At 44.0% G+C, this 22,561-nt stretch overlaps 1 pseudogene; it reads left to right on the forward strand.

Moving 5' to 3' along the window:
* The first annotated feature begins 15,142 nt into the window (after positions 1-15,142).
* Positions 15,143-16,693, forward strand: LOC124965739 (small nuclear ribonucleoprotein G-like; annotated as a pseudogene).
* Positions 16,694-22,561: the final 5,868 nt, after the last annotated feature.

A 22,561-nucleotide genomic window follows, 5' to 3' on the forward strand; every position in this document is an offset into this window, starting at 1 on the left:
ATTGTATTTGGTGCTTCTTATCTCTTGCTCCAGGCATTAAAGATTTTGAACATGTCTGCACAGGAGCAATTAACAGTGCCTGATACCTCTTGCTTCCTTCCCTGGGGATCTGAGGAATGACTGTAAGAACCCACCCTTCATTTACCAATGGGCACCCCAGAAGTGCTGAGTAATGGACACCAATAGATCCACCCTTAACCATGCAGGGTTAGGAGAGAACTGATAAATGCACTCTCTTTTCATTATCTGGGCGTGCAATTCTAGGATACATTTCATTAAGCTCCTCAAAAAATGCTATTCAGATTGAGCCCCAGTGGCTTATGGTAATGTGTTCTCGGATCAGTTTTCCTTCTTCGTTTCACTTCCTCTTTCTGCACTCCTTCTTCCTCAGACCCCTTTTCAAATGAGCTGCCTATAGGCAAATCTTTGTCTCAGGGTCTGTTTTCAGTGGCAGCCAGGTGAAGTGAATTCCAACTAGGTTTATAAGTTTTAGGTCCCTGATCTAGTTTAACTTAGTTAATTTTGTGGACTGTATGGGAGAGAGATTAATTAAGATTCATTTCCCCCAATATGCATGTCCAGTCATTTCAGTGCCATTTACATTATATTGATAATTTTATTGAGTAACAGTTGAACAGATATGTGTAGATTCACTTCTAGACTCTGTTTCATTGGACTTCTCTATCTATCTCAGGCTCTTTCAACCTCAGAACTAGTGACAATTTGGACTGGATGACTTCTTGTTATTGGGAGCTAATCTGTGCATGGCAGGATGTTTAGCACCGAGATCTCTGGTCTCTAGTCACCTTATGCCAATAGCAAGCGCTCAGATGTGACCGCCAAAAATGTTGCCAAATGTCTCTTTGGGTGTAAAATTGCTCAGGGTAAGGACCATTGGTTCATCTATCTCCAGATCTCATTGCTTGATAATCATATGGCAATAGGCATGTAGGTTTGGGTCCATGGGATTCCCTCTTGGTGACATATTCCTTATCATTCCAAAGCGACCTAATCAAGCAGTGGAATGTCTTGTAAGGGACTCATTTAAAGTATCAGGTGGTGTAAATCCTTCAGCATTGCTCATGGAATTCGAGATTGTTTAGCCATGCTAGAGTCTTTGAATTTCCATATAAATTTTAAAATTTAATGTGTCAACTTCTGTTTCTAAAAAAACTTCTAAACTATTGATTCGGATTGAATGGAGTCTGCAAATTCAAATTAGAAAGAGAATGAACATCTTAGCAATGATGGGTCTTCAAATTCATGAATATGGTATATCTCTCCATTTATTCAGTCTTCTTTAATATCTGTCAGAGATGTTTTACAGAGTTATTGTAGATGTTTATAGATGATTCATTAAGGCTATCTGTGAGTGTTTTATCCTTTTGGTGCAATTGTAAATTACATTTAAAATTTACTTTCCACTTGTTGGTTATTGTTATGTAGAAATGTAACTTATTTTTTATATTAACTTTGTGTCCTGCAGTCTTGCTAACTTCAGTTATTCTGGTTGGTTTCATTAGGATGGTCTGTTTAAACAACCATATTGTCGGGGCAATTTCATTTGTACCTTTCCAGTATTCAATAATTTTCTTTTTTGTTCTATTACAATAGCTAGAATCTAGAGGTGGTGAGAGTGGTCATTCTTCTCTTGATCCTGAACTTGGGGAGAAGGCATTCAACCTTTCACTAGTAAATATGATGTTAGCGGTAGTTTTATTCATGGATACGTTTTAATAAATGTGCAGCTTCCAGCTACTCTGGTTGGCTTAAAGATTTTATGATGAGTGGTATTGAATCTGATAGCTATATATGATTTTTTAAAAATATGCTATTGCCAGCCAGGCATGGTGGCACATGCCTGTAATCTCAGTGGCTTGGGAGGCTGAGGTGGGAGGATCGCAAGTTCAAAGCCAGCCTCAGCAACTTAGCGAGACCCTGTCTCAAAATAAAATATAAAAAGGGCTGGGGATATGGCTCAATGGTAAAGTGCCCCTGTGTTCAATCCCTAGTGCCAAAAAAAAAAAAAAAAAAAACCCAAAAAACAAAAAACACGCTATTAAGGATTTCTCCTCCTTCTCCTTTTAACTTCGATTGTGTTTGTTGGAATGGTTTTCCTCTCATTTTGATCTTCCTGAAGGAGGATCGAAGGAGCTTTGCTTTGCTTTCCTTCTCTACGCTGGCAGAGAATAGAGGAGTAACCACCATCTAAAACTGTCATTTATCTGCATGTGGCTACAGATTGTGGTGATTCTACATGTCCATGAAGTAGGGATTGGGTCATTGCACCAAGGAGCTTCTTTTTGCATTTCTTCTCCTCCTTTGGAAAGGGGTGGGGATTCTTTTTTCTTTGCTATCTTTATTCACTTTTTTTTAATGGGGTGCTGAGAATCGAACCTATTGCCTCACACATGCTATGCAAGTGCTCTACCACTGAGCCACAACCCAGCCCAGGGGTGGGGATTCTTTGTAAGAGGCATGTTCTTGCTGGGAGGTTGTCATCGTCACCCTGGCTTCAGAATGGATCCAGCCGCATTCCCTTCTCTTACAAGGTGTTCTGTTGGATCTCTTTGTATCCAGTCCTCCTCATCTCATTCTGGAGATTTCATACCTTCCTTCAGGTGGCCCTCTGTCAGTAGACTTCTATCTTTCCCTGTGGAGTCTTCTCCCTGCACTAGACATCTCCAGTAAGGAGGAGGAGGAGCAGGAGGAGGAGGGAGGAGGAGAAGAAAGAGAAAGGGGAGGGGGAGGAGAGGAGGAGCAGGAGGGGGAAGGGGGGAGGAGGAGGAGCAGGAGGAGGAGGGGAGGGGAAGGGAAGGCAGGGGAAGGGAGGGCAAGGGGCGGGTCGGTGCAGGGTGCATGGCACAGGGCAAAAGAGGAGGAGAAAAAGAAGGGGGGAGAGGGGGGAGGGGGAGGGGGAGAAGGGAAGGCAGAGCAAGGCAAGGGAGGGCTGGGCAGGGCAAGGGGCGGGGCAAGGGGCGGGGCGGTGCAGGGCGCAGGCCAAGGGGCAAAAGGCAAGGGGGGGACAGGCCGGGGCAAGGCTGGACAGTGCGGGGAGCAAGGGGCCCGAGGTGGGGCAATTTCTGTTGAAATCTCTTTCTAAATCTCTCTCCTCACCTTCCCATCCAGGTGGTTAGATTCACAGCACGCATAAAGCTCCCTTCAAAAATGATTCTCTAAGCCGGGTGCGGTGGCACACGCCTGTGATCCCAGTGGCTCAGGAGGCTCAGGCAGAAGGATCCTGAGTTCAAAGCCAGCCTCAGCAATAGTGAGGTGCTGAGCAACTCAGTGAGACCCTGTCTCTAAATAAAACACAGAAAAAGGCTGGGATGTGGCTCAGTGGGCAGGTGTCCCTGAATTCAATCCCCAGTACCCCACCCAAAAAATGCTTCTCCAATATTCCCCACCTTGGCCACCTTGGCTTTCATTATCCTACTGTGGGTAAAGGGAAAAAAGTCACCGAACTCATTTTTAGCTTCTTACTTGGTATAGATGATCTTAATCTGGAATGTGGGAATCATTTGAATATATTTTCTTCAGGGCCCCAGTTGAAATGGAGGCTTCAGTTCTGCTTAATTGATAACTTATTTAATTTATTTATTTGGTACCAGGGATTGAACAGGGCACCTAACCACTGAGCCACATCGCCAGCCCTTTTTGTTTTTCCTTTTGAGAGAGGGCCTTGCTGAGTTGCTCAGGGCCTTGCTAAGTTGCTGAGGCTGTTAATGTGCAGACTCAGTGGTGTTAAATACATTCACACTGTCATGCAAACAGCTTCTGCTATTTCCAGACTTTCTATCACCAGAATAAAGACCCTAAAAGCCTTAAATTAAAAAAAAATCAAATTATAATAATTAATAAATATTTTTTAAAATAAAATGGGAACAACTGTATTCCCCCCACCTCCACCCCCACCCCGCCAAGGGTGCTAGCAGGGTGGCAGTCACCATGACAGCACTCAGCGGGCGAGGCCCTGCTGCATTCCGCCTGCGAGGCCCCTCCCCAGCTGACCCCAGGACTGTGTGGAGTCTGCCCCCACCCCGGACTCCCTCTCTCCCCCCACCTGGTGACTGCCTCAGCCTTCAGGTCTCAGTTCAGACACTGTTTCCTTGGGGGCTTTCCTGCCCCTCAGGACTGAGTCCTCCTCCCCTCCCCTGTCCCTCAGGAGTGCTCTGCAGCACCTGTCCCTCTATGGTACCTCCTTGCTGTGCATCTCAACTCCCGATAGCAGTTGTGTGGAATCATCTTTGCAGAGCCCAGCCCTGAGGACCCGCCTCATCAAGTTCTGTTACCTCTCCTAGAATCTTAGCTCAAACAGCGCGTTGCAGCGGGGATCTGTGCTGGCAGAGGATAAAAGAGCATCGCAAGTGTGGGAACGCCCGCAGGAAGAAGGGGCACATTCTTTGGTCCTGGGGATTGAATCCAGGGGTGCTTAACCAGGGGGCCACATCCCAGCCCTTTTTTATATTTTATTTAGAGGCCGGGGCTTGCTGATTTGCTCAGAACCTCACTAAATTGCCGAGACTGGCTTTGAATTCTCAATCTTCCTACCTCGGCCTTTTGAGGCACTGGGATTATAGGCGTGCACCACTGCGCCTGCGCCTTGAAAAATATTTAAGGTAACCATCTCCTGGAAATCTGAGGTCTTATGCTGACCCTCATGAAGAAAAATGTAGATCCTGTTTATTTTCATTTTAAAACATAATAACTGATCTTTAGACTTCAGTTTTATTTTAATGTAGTTTCATTTAAATGTCCCATTAAAATGTGTTTATTCAGTCCCCTATTGTTGGACATTTATATTGTTTCTAACTTCTCACAACAGTACAATAAGAACGTTTGGATACATGCTTCCCAGTTTCCCTCTGGAGGAGCTGCACTACAGTAACCCCCTTATCTATAGTTTTACTTTCTGAGGTTTCAGTTACCCATGGTCAAACATGGTTTGAAAATACTAAATGAAAATTTCAGGACAAAAAAATTCACAAGTTTTAAATAATGTTTATTACAGCATATTGTTGTAATTGTTCTACTTTACTATTTCTAGTTGTTGATTTCTTACTGTGCTACCAAATAAACTGATAAAAACAACCTAAGTGAAGAGAAATTTATTTTGGCTCAATTTCATAGGTTCAGTCCATGATCAGCTGATTCCATAGCTCATGATAACCAGGAAGAAGGGGGAGGGGGAGAGAGGGGGCAGGGGAGAACGAAAATGAAAAAGGAACCAGGGACAAAATGTATAATCCCCAAGGCAAACTCCCAGTGGCCTACTTCCTCCAACCACACCCTACCTGACTATGGTGACCGCCCATCAATCCATTCACATTATCAATCCGTCAAATGAATTAATCCACCGATTAGGTCACAGCTCTCATAATCATAAGAACTAAGAACTAACACCTGAGCTTTCAGGGAACACCTCATATCCAAACCACAGCCATGTGTATGTGTAGGAAAAAGCATAACACACATAGGGTCTGTAGCCTGTGAGGCTTCAGGCGTTGGTGGAACATCTGGGAACATTCCCACGGGTAAGGTGGTCTACTGTAATTCCCTTCCTGTCAGCAGAGTGCTCTGTTTGGGGCAAGTAAGCCTGGAAATGTAAATCTGATGCCCAGTCTACCCCTGGAGTACACCGTGTCCCAGACCAACGAACACAACTGGTTTGAAAGCAAAAATGCCCACAGTTTGTTTTACAAAATTGATAGGCCCCATGACATGTCAATCTACTGATGAAGATTTAGGGCAGCGGATGGAGGCAGCACTTCTGCGCCTCCTCATCCTCCAAGGCATGGACACGAGGGTTCTTGGCAGAGCCTGGGCTCCATCTCTTCCTGCTCCTCTTTGTCAAGGGCTCCTTCCTGTCTAGGTTTAGAGCTCCCATTCTAAGAAAAAGGCAGCAACACCGCCACCTCACTAGGCCACCGCTCTCGGGAGCCACTTGTACGGGAACAACGTGGACCTTCCTGCCTCTGCGGCTCCCCAGGAGCGGCTCTGGTGAGCTCAGAGACCGCCTGCTGTCGTGCATGCTGGACTCTGCGACCCCACATTGTTGCTCTGCATCTCTGTATGATGGGCACAAATGCAGGTCTTAGCTGGAGTATGCTGGAAGTCTCAAAGGATGATTCATGTTCTGAGCTTAGCAAAGTGACCACTGCAGTGATCATGGTCTAGAAGTCAAGAAGAAACACGTTTGGAAGATTGTTGCTCTGCATCTGGGAGGTGACATGAACAGGAATTACAACAGATGCTACAAGAGGGTACCTTTAGTTTTGGGATTTTTTTTAGCATCAAGGGAAAGTAACAGTGTTCCAACCATGTCTTTTTCTGAACTCCAAGGCATAATCACTGCAGTCTTAGAATATGACCCCTTTCAACGTTGACCCCACCCTGCCTTCCACACCTTGCCACTGTGGGGTCGAAGGATAGACATAGGGTCCATGGACTGAGCCTGAAGGTCATCCTGGGAAAACAAGACATGGTCACGCTAATCGGAGGCAGGAGAGGACTGCAGGCCCCATGAACCTAGGATGGCAGAGGCCAGCAAGTCCTCCAAGGAGGCAGCAGGTGGTCTGAAGAGGCTTTAAAGTTACCACTTTGGGTGCCAAAGCTGAGGGCATAGAGTGAAGGACCCTGCTGCCCTTGGGTGCTGCCAACCGTCGAGCATCCAACCTGGGTGGTCCATGTTGGTCCACACACAGTAACTGGGAGCTCCAAACTTGTCATGTGTCCAAAGTGATTCAGGGTCACCAAAACCAGGATTTTGGCATCATCAGGTGACCCGGTCTCCCTGATTCTCTGACCAAGATGCTGTCATAGTGAGGGTCTGTAATCTATTAATTGTCCGGCTGAAACTGCCATACACAAGGCCCTGGAGCTACTCCAGACACGGGGGGCTGCCCCCTGCCCCTTGCCGCCTCTGCCCCACTGGCTAGCTGTTTGGGGTGAGGGTCTGTTTTCAGGGTGGGAAGTAGAGAGTCAGTGTGCGAAGGAGAGAAAAGGGTACTCATACCTCCGAGGGCATCTGGCCTGAGCCTAAGGTGCCTGCTCTTGGTCCGATCCAGGTGGGAGGCTTGGGCAGGGTGGACTTCTGAGGCAGAGCACCTGGATGCCCAGGCAGAGTGGGGGCAACTTGCACAGAATATTCACCAAGAGTGGGAGCTATTTTCATTCCCTGTGTTGGTGGTAAGTCTAAGACGGGTAAGGAAGCAAATGTGGAAAATCTTGTGCTTTCCAACCAAGGGTACCTCAGCCCTCTGTTAGCCAGACTGTTGGCAAAGGTACAGGGACGGCTTATAGCATAGAGAGGGGGACGCAGGGAACACACAGTTCTCGTCAACTAAAAATAACGCTCGGGGTTTATTTTTTTTTAAGTAATACTCTTTCAGCTATAAATTTGCTTCACAGGCTTTTGGATGCTTTTCTCTCCTTAGCTGAGTTCTGAAACTAACTTTTGTTAAAACGTGGTAGAAAGGAAGGCTAATGTTTTCCTAAGCCTTGCCAAAATAGATAGGGATGAGCTCTTTTTTATAACAGTTCCAGGAAATCTGGAATGACTTTTTTTAAACAAAGAATTCAGAGTGTGGATTTGTGAAAAATGCTGTCCTGATGCTAGCTATAACAGTTTTGGGAACCTTTTAAAGCAAAAAGAATGGTCTAATGAATCAAAAGACATGGTTTAAAGGATCGTGTGTGGGTTGTTGGAATTTTTAAGGTGGTTTTTAAAATCTTTTTATGGGCTGGTAAAAACTTTCCTTGTATTACAAGGGTGAACAACAATTGTTTGTCTTCATTACGTAGATTTTAAGCTCAATAAAATTTTAAGTTTTCAATCCTGAGTTTTTAGGTTCTGGTGTCAGCTTTCAAATGAAAACTTTATGTAAGCACTTCTGTCCTTCTAATTTTCTGCCAAGGAAGAAAGAAAAGAAGAAAGGGGATGGAAGGGCTAGGGTGCGACTCAGCGGCAGAGCGCTTGCCTTGCACATGTGAGGCACTGGGTTCGATCCTCAGCACCACATAAAAATAAATACATAAATAAATAAAGTAAAGTTATAAAAAAGGCTGATGGAAGGAAGGATGGAGAAAGGGAGAGAAAGAAAACAGAAGCTTCTGGATTCATAGTTATGAACCCTCTGTCTAATTATATCTGTGTGGTTTGGATGTTGAATATCCACAAAAGCCCATGTGTTAATGACTTGGTCCCCAGACTGGCACCACTGGGAGGTGGGGGGACCTTGAGGGAGGTCCTTGGTCACTGGGTGTGTGCTCCCAAAGTGGACTCTGCAGCCCTGGCCCCTTTTTCTCTTTCTTTGTTTCTTGGTCATGTACTCCCTGCCATTGCTAGTCAATGTGCCTGCAGAGGCTCAAAGAAAATCTATAGGCCCAAATAAACCTTTCCTTTTTTGGTACCAAGGATTGAACCACTAAGCCACATCCCCAGCCCTTTAAAAAAAAAAAAAAAAATTCATTTAGAGACAGAGTCTCACTGAGTTGCTTAGGGCCTCACTAAGTTGCTGGCTTGAACTTGCGATCCTCCTGCCTCAGCCTCCCAAGCTTCTGGAATCACAGGCAGACACCACTGTGCCCGGCTATCTCAGGTATTTCATAGTGATTATGGAAGGGGAATAACACATCCATTAAAAGTCTGTGTTTAAAGGACATGACAAGCTGCCATGCGTGGCTGTCATGGGGACAGGAGTTGGTGAGAATTATTTCAGAATACTGACTTCTCTCATTCAGACATAGCTTTTCCAGAGCAAAGTATTTCCAGAACATTTCCTGGCAGCGTAACAGAGATGATATCACAGAAGTAATTCCCGCACTGCTGAGCTGCTTAATTCCCCAGTTAAACACGCTCTGTGTCAACAGCCCACATCCGGGAGGACTGCCAGAGTCATGCCCCACGTAGAAGGCCCTTCACCACCCGGGAATGCCACTTTCCCCTCGGAGTAATTTCAAATAAGTTCCACTTTTTGCTGATGAATACTCGATTGATTTGAGGTTTGAAGTTTTAACTACAACTTGAAAATTTGCATTTGAATGATTAAGCCTGATTCTCTCACTGCACTAACACCCCACAGAATCAGGGTTGGAAAAAGATAAGATGTTGTGGGTTTGTGTATTTGCCACATCTTTGTCCCGGGAATATGTTAATTAAGAATGAAAAGAAAGGGCTGGGAGATAGCCCAGTCGGTAGAGTGCTTGCCTTGTAAGCACAAGGCCCTGGGTTCGATCCCCAGCACCGCAAAAAAAAAAAAGAATGAAAAGAAAATCAAGAATATCGGTCAAAGAAAGATCATCTAAAAAGAGAATAAGAGACCTGGTCCCTCCACAGGTCTGGTCCTAAGTTTCGACATCTCCTACATGTCTGATGACATTTTTGTAAAAGATCTCTGAAGTCCCTCACGACTTTATTGTTCTCAGAACTCACTGCTTCACCAAAGAAGCGAAGAATCCAGCTTGAGGCAAAGGTGAGAATCTAGTGGTGCTTTAGTCTGGATCTTCAGTGTTCCATGTCTTGGGTTAGAGCCTTGGTTCCCAACTTGTGCTGTGTGGGGAGGTGGTGAGATTTTTAGTAGGCAGGGCCTCACTGAAGGACCTGCGGTCATTGGAGGGGTGCCCGTGAAGGGGATATTGGGACCCTGGCCTCTCCTCTGTCTTTCTTTCTTAGTTTTCCAGCCACCAAGAGCCAAGCAGCTTCCTGTGCCAAGTGCTCCCACCAGGATGTGTTGGCTTACTAGAGGCCCCAAAGCAATGGGTCAGTAGATCACAGGCAAGACCTCCTGAACTGTGAGCCGAAATAAATCTTCCCAATTTTTAAGTTGGTTTGTCTTAAGTATTTTTCACAGTAACAGAAAGCTAACTGACCCAGTTGCCAAGAAAGAGCTTCACTACTAACAAGATCCTACATTAATTGCAATACCACTGGCTCTGACGATGGGGGAGCAGCCAGGTTTGGAAGGTACTCTGCGATTTCAAGGGTGACGAGAACCGGTTCATTTTCAGTTACTCAGCTCTCAGAAAGCATCGTATTCACATTCCTATCAGCCATACAGCAGAAGACTCCTACAGCTGGGCGGAGTTAGGGCAGGAGCTATTTTCAGAGGCGTGGGTAGGTTCAGGGCAACTAGGAGAGACATTGAGGACTTTCAGGAGCAGAAAACCTGTGCTACTAGAGCTCAGTGAATGGACCCCACCCCAGGTAACAGCCAACAAGTCCAGGACTGACAACTTTCACCCAGGAGGATCCCTTCCCCAAGCTCAGCTGCCAGATAGTCATTCTCGAGCAATTGAACATTGCTACCAGAGAGCTTGTCACACAGTGTAAGGTCCTAGAGCTCTAAGGTCCAGCAGAGCTGCTGCCAGGCAGGAAGAGCCATATGTAAGAGAAAGCAAGAGAGCCACAGAGGAGGCTGATCTTGAGAGAGAAGGGCCTGTAGAACAAGCATGTGACCCCCAGAAACATGGAGAGATGGCCTCCGCAACATCTGTGAATCGCACAGTGGCCTAGCCTCACTCCTTAAGTCCTTATTAGTGAGTTACAGCTCTTATGCCCTTTGGTTATGCTGGCTTAGAACAACAGAATTTTTCTGAAACCTTTTAAATAGTCACTAGTTCATGAGTGCAACATCCCCCACATATGAATTTATCTGTGACTTATTGGATAATTCCCCTATGGCTTTCAACATTTTATATTATAAACATCATTCTTATTAAATATCTAAGTGTGTCTATTTTTTTCTACAGGCGCCTTTCAAGGGGATGGATTAAGTAGACATTTTGGTGTGTACTGCTTATTGCCTTTATGTTGACTAGTTTGAACTCGAAAAGAGGTATTTGGGCTGGGGATATGGCTCAGTTGGTAGAGTGCCTGCCTTGCAAGCACAAGGCCCTGGGTTCAATCCCCAGCACCACAAAAAAAAAAAAAAAAAAAAAAAAAGAGGTAGTTGGCAAACCCTATTTCTACCTGACTTCTAAATACCTTAATTCTTATTTTCTTTTTGGTGCCAGCATATTAGGTTGAAAACAGGTACTCCTGTGTTAGTTTGTATCTTATTGTTTGAAACTTTTCCCAAATGTTGGTACACGTTTGTGTGTGCCCATTTTGAGTTTATGGACTTATTTTCTATTGCTATGACCAATTTTTTTACTGGTTTGTAAGATGTTTTCAAATGCTCTGTCATCATGGCTTGATCATTTTGGGGGTTGGTTGCTTGATTTTAAAAAATCTTGTGTTTTGACACAGAAGTTTCACGATTTCCCCCTTATTCTTTTTTAAATTAGGGAAATATACTTGATTATTAAAAAAAACAAAACAACAAAAAACCACGTGTTTAAAAATTGTGAAATCCTCATCTAAACATTGTCCCAGAGGTAAATGTCAGCAGAAATCTGACATGGATTTTCTTACCATTTTCCAGGCAAAGATAGACATATTCGTCTGGAGTTTTTGAAAACAAAAATGAGATCAAATATATTATTCTACAACTTATTTTTGTTTGTTATTTCCATAGTTGCACAGTGCTGGGGACTCGAACCCGGGTCTCCAGCATGAGAGGCAGGCATGCTACGAGATCTACAACTTATTTTTAAAATTTCATACTAAAATATAGTATAGACAGCTTCCTAAGTAATATACTATACTTCATTTTTAAAAATACATAATATGCATATACTTGTGCTTATATAACGGCTAACCCATTGATAAACATTTAGGCTGCTTTGTCTGCCTTTTTGTTTGTTTGTTTGTTTTTGGTACCAGGGATTGAACCCAGGGTTACTTAACCACTGAGCCACACCCCGAGTCCTTTTTCTTTTTTATTCTGAGACAGGGTCTCATTAAGTTGCTTAGGGCCTCACTAAGTTGCTGAGGCTGGCTTTGAGCTTGTGATCCTCCTGCCTCAGCCTCCTGATCTCTGGGATTATAGGCCTGTGCCACTGCATCTGGCTAGGCTGTTTTTAATATCATAAACAATATGGCTAGTCAGCACAGGAGACTGAGGCAGGAGGATTGCAAGTTTGAGGCCAACCTCAGCAACTTAGTGAGACTCTCTCAAAGAATAAAAAGACTGGAGATTTAGCTCAGTGGTAGAGCACCCCTGGGTTCAATCCTCAGCGCACTTATAATAGTAATAATAACAATAATAATGATAAATATTACAGCAATAGTCATGACTACACAAATACCTCTGTGTCTATGTGAGTAGTTATATGGAATAGATTACCAGGAGGAATTTCTGGAACAAATGGGTTCGTTTAAAATTTTGACAGTTACTATCCTTTAGAAAAGCTAGATGGAGAAGAAAAAACCCATTATACCAAATTACACTTCCTCTGCCAACTGGGAATGAAATAACCCATTTCCCTCAGTAGATGTTACCGACTTTCTAACTTTTTTTGATCTGGTAGGTGGGAAGAGCAGTGTAGCCACACGTCCAGCTGAGGGAGGGAAGAGTTTCTGTCGGAGGGATGGGCCAGCTGTAAAGTAATCACTAAGAAACTTATTTATAGCAAAACCACAGGAGACAATTACCTGTTGAATCAGGGATGGAGTCATGCTAAGATCTGGCTCTCATAAAGACGGAGGAACCTGCCTTCCCTTTATTTATAGTCTTAGGGGTAAAAGGGGGACCAAGAGGAGCTTCTTCTGCGAGGAACAGGATGGGGTGGAGGTAAGGAAGCCATTTACCCATTTGCTGGGTCATCCCAGCAGGACCTGCAAATTCCCGGTGGTGAGCCACTCTGCATGGAAACCACATACTCCAGGCCATCTGGAACAATCTCTCAATGACTGCCAGTTCCTGGAAGCCGGATTTCCATGTCTGACAGCTCACCAGGCCTGGTTTGCTGGCCACGGATGGCTCCCCCCAGAGCAGACGTGTACTTCTACATCCAGTCACTAGAACAGTATTTGTAATAGCAAAATATTGGCCCAAGTAAATGTCTCTCAACAGGGAACTGTCCAAATGCATTATGGGAAGACGTACTGGAATACCATGCAAACATCAAAAGGGAAAAGGAAAGCTGGGGAAGGTACTTCCTTTGAACGTGTTGGCTCTTGGTGAGGTGATAGTGAGGGAAGCATATTTTCACAACATTAGCTGCTTTTCATGTTTCCTCTTCTGTGACAATTTTCTGCTTGGTTGTTATAGGAAATGCCATATTTCATTTAATCTAATGCACTATTGATCATGAGATGCAACACGATTTTTTGTGTGTGCCACAAAGAAAAGAATATACTGCCAGTTTAACTATAGCATTCCATCAGAGGGTGCGATTTCTGGACTTGTCCTGACTTCAGGGACTTTAGAAATGTAAAAGTAAAAAAAAAAAAAAAAAAAAAGTGAATTTCTTGTATCAATTAAAATATTTTTAATTAAAAAAAAGTCTGGGGCTGGGGTTGTAACTCAGCGGTAGGGTACTTGCCTAGCATGTGTGAGGCATTGGTTTAGAGTCTCAGCACCACATATAAATAAATAAAGGTCCATTGACAACTAGAAAATACACACACACACACACATATATATATATATATATATATTTTTTTTTTTTAAAGAGTCTGAACCTTATATTCAATTCACACATTTCTTTGTGGTTTTAGGTCAAATGAGTCAGGGATTTCCATTACCTGCAGTACATCCCAGACTATCCCGGCTGTGGGAATATATCTAGCACAGGTGTGTGAAGATGTTGTGCAGGAAAATTCACTAAAACAGTATTTATAGCAGTAAACTATTGACTAAATTAAACACCTTTCAATAAGTAACAGATTAAATACATTACGGGACAACCTGCAATGGAATACTGAGCAAACACCAAAAACCAAAAAGGAAGCTCTAGGATATTGCTGTGGGAAAGTTCTCTAAGGTGTACTGTGAAGTGAGAAAGAAGCATACTTTGTCTATGGAGAAGAATGGAAGAATACATGCTTTGCCCCAATCTCTGTACAGGTATATGTATGAATATATGTATATTTGTACATGAAAATACACTTTTACACACATATGTCCTTATTGTACATAATGTATCTCCATCTTAGATGGGACTCAAGAATTTGTAAATATGGTTGCCTCCCAAGAAAGGGACCAAGGAACAGGAAGATTTGCCTTTCATTATAAGACACCTTTTCACAATTTGTTTTTTTTTTTTAAATATGAGTATGTATTACTTATATAAAATTGCATACATTAAAGAGTTGGACAGAGAGGTGTAGTTCAGTGGTAGAGCACTTGCCTGGCATGCATAAGGCCCTGGGTTTTCCATCCCCAGCATGAGACACACACGCTCGTGTGCATACACACACACAGACTTTTTCTCATATCAAGATGATGTAATATTTTTATCCTGTGATTTCTGTGATATTATACTCTGTAGACTTTCTTCCAGTTACACTACTACTCCTTTTCAATTTCTAAATGCCTCAGTGCTAGTTTTGGAGCCTCTTTTGAACACTTACCCCTTTAGTGGAGCCCTCTGAATGCGTGGCTTTATACACCACTGATCTGAAGCTGACATTCCAATCTGTCTTCTAGAGACGCCCTCTCCTCTGAACGCCAGGCTCAACGGCACAGTCGCTGTTTCCACATCGATATCCAAAGCCATCTCAAATGTGACATGCCTTTATCAGGTGGGACACTTTTGGCTCCAGTAGGCGTTAGTCACCTCTTTGTTGCTGTGATACATTCACGAGAAAAACAACTTACAGCAGGAAAGGTTCATTTTGGCTCATGGTTTCAGAGGTTTCGATCTGTGGTGGCCAGTGCCTTTGCTGTGGCCCTGAGTCAAGACAGAACACTGTGGAGGAAGAGTATGGCAGAGGAAGATGCTCAGCTCATGATAGCCAGGGAACAGAGAGAGAGAGGGGAAGGGGTTGGGGACAAGAAATACCTGCCGGCACATGCCACAGGGACCTGCCTCCTCCAACCATGCCCCACCACTCACGGTTTCCATTCAGCTGTCAAAGGGATCCATCCCCTGATGACATGGAGCCCTGGTGATTCCCCAAAACCCCACCTCTGAACACTGCTGTACTGGGGACCTAGCTTTACCCACACCAGCCTGTGGGGAACATTCCAGACTCAAACCACAACAGTGTAATATAAAATGCAGTTTACACTCAGGTAATCATTAACGTAAGTGCATGAGGAAGTTCTGTCCTGGCCTGCGGATCAGCAGCAGTCAGTGCATCAGCTCCGGCTCTGACCTCCACCCGCTGCGTGGTTTGCGTGGGCCTCCAGCTGGATGCCAAGCGACCGTGATAGCACCAGCGGGCTTCTTCCTGTCACGGCGTTCAGAGGAAGAGCCACATTGGGCTTTGGTGGGTCCTTCTCAAGTACGAAAACCGTTCTTCTCATGTTCTCATAAACATTCTTCTCGTTTCTGAACTTTCCTACTGGCCAAGGGAATGCCCAGCATTGACTGACTTAGGCCAGGAGTCCTGAATTATTCAATAAACAGGAGAGAGCCATTTACCTCTGGACCTATTTGGCCAGCTCTTGAGAAGATGCAGCCAGCTTTCCTGAGTCACTTGTGGTCTATGAGAAACTGGTGAAGTCGCGAATGAGATCAGGGTGCTGTCAGGAGGGTGCAGTGGATGCTGGGTGGGCAGTCGGCAGGGCCTGCAACCACTCAGGGTTCCCTCCCTCCAACAGATCCCTTCCGAGTTCTCTTAATCCTAGTAAATGGCAGCGGCTTGAACGCCTCGGTGGCCCTGAGGTGAGCACACTGCCACTGTCACAGCTGTCCAGGACCAACCCCAGGAGGCCTGTGTGATTCTTCACGGATCCCGCTGACCTCTGTGCCATTGCTGACTTGCATTTTATTTCTGTGTGTCTCCTAACACCCGTGATATGTTGTTATTGTTGCCTTACATGGTACATGAAAGAAAGTAAGAGGGAAGAAACCCTTATAGTCACCGATGTCTTCATGGTTTTTGGTATTCCTCATTCCTTTGAGTAGCTCCAGGTTTCCAGCTGGTATAACTTTCCTTCAGCTATTGCTGAACTAGAATGTCTTTGGATACAGGATGACAGGTGGCTAGTTTTTTTTTTTTTTTTTTAATTTTCTTTTTTGTACATTAAAAATGTCCTCTCGCAGTCTTTGTGCATTATTTTTCTTCTTTCTTTCTGGTATGGAACGCTTGGCGAATCCGTGTGTCATCCTTGCGCAGGGCCGTGCTCATCTTCTCCGTCGCTCCAAGTGTGGGTGTGTGCTGCTGGTGCGGCTGGTGGGCCTGGTTCCTAGTGAGGAGTCAGTGTCCCTCCCATCGTTGTCCTGTTGTGCACCCGTCTTTCTTCTCTGGCTGCTCTTCAACGTTTTCTCCCTTTTTGGCTTTTAGGAATCGATAATGCACCGAAAGGTGGTTTTATGTGTGTTTTTCCTGCTGGGCTTATTGACTTTTTTGGACCTACGGTTAACATTTCTTATTAAAATTGGGAATCTATTTCTGAGCCTGTAGAGTAGACAGCAAGAGCAAAGCTCACCCTCCAGAGTTGAAAAAATTTATGGGCAAGAAATTATCATTGAAATTAAATGGTGGCAGACATGCCTGAGGAATATTGCGGGGATTTGACCCCTTTGTGAATCTTGTGATAGACGAATGTGTGGCAATGCCAACTAGTGGGCAACAGAACAATATTGGAATGGGGGTAACACGAGGAAAAGTATCATCCTGTTAGAAGCCTTGGAATGAGTATAAATAATGGTTATTCAGCACAGAAATCTGTTTCCAGAGGGCCTGTTTAACTATGACATAAAAATTGGGTCATGCATAAGCACAAGGCCCTGGGTTCAATTCCCAGCACCGCAAAAAAAAAAAAAAAAAAAAAAAAAAAAAAAAAAAAAAAGGGTCATGTACATTTTCATATTAAACTTTTTGTAAAATAAACTTTTTAATAACAACAAAAAAGTTGGGAATCTATGACCATTTTCTTCAAGACTTTCTCTGCCCCATCCTTTGCCCCTTTCTTCCTGGCACACCCATTACACGTAGGTTGGACTGTTGTATCTTAAGAGGTCACTGGTGCTGTATTTATTTATTTAGTTTCAGTGTTGTTCTCTTTCTTGCTTCAGCCTGGATAATTTCCAGTGAACTCTCTTCAAGTTTCCTGAATCTTCCCTTAGCGTCCAATCTGCTGCTATACCTATTCCGTGGATTTTTAAATTTATATATGTGCATACGCATATATATTATATATATACACACACATATATATATTTAGGTCTAAAATTTCCACTTGACTTTTTCCCTAAAGATCCACATCTCTCTTGAACACCCCTGTCTTGACCTGTACGTTTTTTGCAAAACCCTTATTATGTGTATAACGGATTTTTTAAAATTCTTGCTTCTTAATTCCAATAGCCAGTTGTCTGTAGATCCACTTCTACTGGTTGTTTTTCTTGGTTGTGGGGCACATTTTCCTTCTTCACGTGCCTCCCAATCATTCACACTCATCAGAGAGTGCTTACGAGTCAGTGGAGGCTGTAAGATGACTCTGTAGGTGCGTTTTATTTTCCGGCAAGGGCAATTCCTTTCCCTCGTCCAGCGGTGACGGTGGAGGCTGATCATTCCTGGTCCTCGTGTAGCTGGGCTGAGTTGGCACTGTGCCACAACTTCAGTTAGACTGAGTTCAAGTGTGATTAGCCTACCAATAAGCTCCTCTGTAGCAAACACTTTCTTGATCCTCTTATAGTTTGAAATTGAAGAGAGTAGGACTACGATTTCGATATTTCTTCCTCAACTTTGGTTTAACTCCAGCGGGACCCCAGGATCCACAGCTCTGAGGCCGCCTGGGACTACCCAGTTGCTCTCTGCCTACCAGCCCTCCCTTCACCGCCACCCATTCATTCGGCGTCCCTAGGTGAGTTTGAAAATGTGGGGACGTGGTGGGAAATTATTAGCCAAGAAGGATGTATTTGTGTGTGGGAGCTCTTACAGATTCCAACTGACCCCTCCAGTCCCCTGTCCTCTGAGGCTCAGCCACTGCCTCCTCTCCAAGTCCCCCAGCTATGACAGGCTTGTTTCTCCTGCCCTGTGCCAACGAGGTCCCTGCCTCCACACAGGACAGCTGGTGCGACCCTCGGCTCACCTCTGAAGAGCTTCTCTCTAAATTCTGTCACTGAGGCTCACTTCTACCTGTGCAAAGCACTCACAGAAAAGCATTTTGTCTTTCCCGTTTCTATGAGATGGAAGGATTTTCGTGTCCTTCCACATCCTGACAGGAATCAGACTTCAGGTCTTACATTTTCTTGGTTATTTTTTCCTTCACTTCTCGCCTTCAACATCCTGGTGAATTCTGACAGCTCCATCTGCAGCGGAGATCCCGACTCCAGGGCTCCTCTCCATCCCCAGGCCTCCTCCTCGGCAGCAGCATCTGCGCCTACTAACTCCTCTCCGTGTTTGTGCTCTGGACCTTTCTCATCCACTGTCCTCGGAATGCTCACTCAGATGAAAACGCAGAGGCTGGTGTTGGTGGCACCCGCCTGCAAACCCAGCTACCCTGAGGCAGGAGGATCTCAAGTCAAAGGCCAGTCTCAGCAACTTAGGAGACACTGTCTCAAAATAAAAAGTAGAAAGGGCAAAGGATGTGGCTCAGTGGCTAAGTGCCCCCAGGTTGAATCCTTGGTACCAAAAAAAAAAAAAAAAAGTGGGTGGGTGGGTGGAGCTGGGGTGCAGTAGTAAAGCACCCCTTTCACCCACAAAAAATGTTAAAGAAAGGTAAACATAAATAAATGGCTGAGAAATCACCGGCAGTGCTGCCCGCCCTCTGGCCCCTGCTGGCACCCCTAAGCTCATCTCATGCTACTCTTCCTGTTACTCGGCAGACCTCCATCTGCGCTGGTTTGTTGGTTTGCCATCAGGGGCCAAGGTGTCTCTTTTCGTTCCCCACCTGCTGGCCTGGGCATTGCTCATGGCTGCCAGGAAGGCTGGACTGGCAGATCTGCTCTTCCAGATCCCAATCCTCTCTGCAGTGCCTGGTCCTGGAATCTGCAAACGCTCTTCCTGAGGCTCCCTCGCCCACCAGAGGCTGGCTGGCTTCAGCGAGCGATCAGTGAGGAGTCCCGGCATCCCGCCCCTCTGCCCTCTGCCGCAGGGGTCTCTTGAGCGGAACCTGCCTCTTCTCTGCGGTTCCAGTTCTCACCAAGGCCCTGCGTGGGCTCTGGTAAGAGTACCTCCTTTGTCTCTTTTGTGGTTAGGAGTGATTTCCTTCCTGCTCATCTCTGGGATGCTGGACCACACCCTGTTTGATGTTAGGGCTCTTCTAACACCTCTTTTAACTACCTGGCATGAGTTCTTTTTTCCTGATGGAATTCAGGGGAAGCCCTGGGCAGCCTGTCAACATTCTATGCTGAGCTCAGTTAACATCTCTTCAGAAGAATACCCCTGACTATGTTAGTCAGCTTCCTATTACTGTAACAGATACCTGAGATCATGGATTTAGGAAGAGCGAAGGCTTATTTTGACTTGCAATCTTTGGAGATTTCGGTTCCCGATCCAGTGACGCCATTGCTTTGGGGCTGTGGCGAGGCAGCACATCAGGCAGAAGCATTTGCAAAACCACTTACCGGGCATCTGGGAAGCCAAAGAGAGACGAAGTGACCAGGACTCCACGATTCCTTTTGGAAGGCATACCCATAATGACCCAGGGAAGGCCCCCACTTCCTAAAGCTTCCACTACTTCCCAGCAGAAGTGGGAACCACTCCCCTTTACCACGTGGACCTTTGGGAGACACTCAAAATCTACCCAGGGCACTGCCTGTCCTGGCCACAGTAGCCTCCTAGTGACTCCACAGAACCCAGGCTTTCAGAGTACAGACCCCACAAGTCCTGTTTGGGGCCGTCTGCTCATGCTGAGAATGATGTCTCAAACATAGCAACACCTCAACATTTATACTTGTGGAGCAAATGAAAAATTTTTTTCTAGTATTTTTGTGATTTTAAACTCACATTGACATTTTAATCCCTCGAAATATACGTTTATATGATGTAAAATACAGGTTTAGCTTTTTTATTAAATAGCCATTGGCCTTACCATTTATTGAGGAATTGATCCTCCCACGTGATTTGCACGGATCCCTTTCTCACATACTGAATCCTTGCACATCTTTTATTTGTATCTGTCATCAAACTTTCCTTTCTGTTTAATTGTTCAACCCATGCAAATAATGCACTATTTTAATTATTGCATCTTTATAATAAATACAGTGTAATAGTTGATGAATTAAATTCTTCATCAGTACTTTTTTAGTTTTTGGTTTATTTTTATTGGTGCATTATAATGATATGCAACAGTGGGACTCATTGTGCCATGTTTGTACACATGTCAGTGTTACATGTGTTACATGTGACGTGTCAGTGTTATTTTTTAAAGTCTAACATATAAAATTTTTATGGCTCTGAATGTACTTTAGAATACATTTTAAAGATCCACAAAATCTTGTTGGCATTTTGGTGGAATATATAGATTAATTTGAGGGAAAATTGATTTTACAATATTGAATTTCCCTGTGATAATTAGAGTTTCTTTCCATTTGTTCAAATCATCTGTGTATTGTACAATGTTTCAGTAAAGTTTTGGAGTTTTCCTCATATAAATCCTGCATATTTTTTCTTATTGACAATAACAGCTAATACTTATGAGCTCCTATTATGTTCAGGAATTTTTAAAAAATACTATAAATGTATTCATATAATTTAATCTATGCAGTAACCCTATAGATAGGCACAGGAATATTATTACTGAATAATTGATATTTTTATCACCATGGTGAATGGGATGATTTCCCTTGCATTTTCTAACTGGCTAATGTTGGTATACAGGAACACTATTGATTTATATATTTTGTAACTGGGGCATAAGTTTTCTTTCTTTCTTTGCTTCTTTCTTTCCTTCCTTCCTCCCTCCCTCCCTCCTTTCTTTCTTCAACTTAAGAGAACTCACCAGCTCCATGACCACTAGGAAAGTGACAAATAACTTGTGACAATACACACGTTCACATAGGCTTTTTAGTGAACTTCACTTGAGTATTTGTCATGGACATATTTAACAAGAATCACTACTAAGAAGATTTTACCATGTGACAAAACTATACTTGACACCTTAGGAGTGTGATCTCACCAAATCTTGCCCTAAAACTCTGTGGTAAGAATGATTACACCCATTTACAGATGAAAAAACTGAGGCTCAGAGAGAGTAATTTCTCCAGGATCACACATTTCTACTCTGTTGCTTCAAATATAACTTGTAAACATACACCAACTGCCCTTACTTTATGGAAGTGTTGTTTATGCAAGGTTTTAATCAGACTTGCATAGCCTAAGATAAAGAGAAGTGAGATGGGTCCCCATGGGACGGATGACTGTCATGCAGTGTTCTTAAAATTTTGCCTAGAGCAAGAGGTTTCCTGCCTCTGAAGCGTCACTACTGTTCAAGACAGGAAGGTGTGATGTGGTCTAAGGTGGCTTCTCATTCTATGAGCCTAGAATGTCCTATTTACTTCTCAAAAAGCTTTCATTTCTCAGGGTAATGAAAAGAAGAAAAGAAAAGAAAAAAAACCTCAAAATAAAATCCTCTGTACTAGTTCCCGCCCAAGGCCTTTGCCTTGACTTTCAAAGTCTCTCTTAAGGTATGTCATGGCCTTATTTCAAGCTGCCTTGTCTCCTTTCTCCTCAACTTTTGTGCTTTGAGCACACTTGACTCAACCCCTGTGCCCATCAGCGGCTGCCCTGTGGGGTCCTCCTGCTCTCTGGAACCTGCCAGCGCTCAGGCAGAACACTCCGGGTGTTGCCATTTCTGGTACACTAAGGATCTGTCTCCCTGTCTCTCTGCCTTGAATTCAGCACTTGCAGAAGTTTCGCTGTTCCATCCACGCTGATAATGGAGTAACTTACTCCCCTTTTATCCCACAACATGCCAGGTATATCACCAGAAAAAAAAAAAAGTGATTTTTTTCCTCTTTCTTGGAAATTATACTTTTTCTTTCTTTCAGAAAACCCTTTCTCAAAGGATTCTTTTTATGTTTGAACTTGTGGCCCTTAAAGTGAAACGGAGTTATTGGACTTTATGTAGATACACAGGAAAGGCTGATATTAATGAGTTCCAGCAGGAGATTGGTTTGATCAAAAGCCTGAGCCCAGCCAGGGATACCGGGTCTGTAAAATGTCTTAGAGCTCTACAAATAAACTTAAGGGTGCTTTTTAATTTGCAAATTCATCTCGAAAGAAGGAAGGGATGGAATATTACTCAGCCATAAAGAAGAATAAAATTGTGGCATTTGCAGGCAAATGGATGAAATTGGAGAATATCATGCTAAGTGAGATAAGCCAATCTCAAAAAACCAAAGGGCAAATGATCTCGCTGATAAGTGGATGATGACACATAATGGGGGGTTGGGAGGGGGGCAAGAATGGAAGAAGGAGGGACTCTATAGAGGGAAAAGAGGGGTGGGGGGAGGAAAAAATATCAGAATGAATCAAAAACTATTACCCTAGGTAAATGTATGATTACACAAATGGTACGCCTCTACTTCATGTACAAACAGAGAAACAAGATGTATCCCA

The sequence above is a fragment of the Sciurus carolinensis genome, chromosome 15 (genome assembly GCF_902686445.1).
Source record: "Sciurus carolinensis chromosome 15, mSciCar1.2, whole genome shotgun sequence".
NCBI lineage: Eukaryota > Metazoa > Chordata > Mammalia > Rodentia > Sciuridae > Sciurus > Sciurus carolinensis.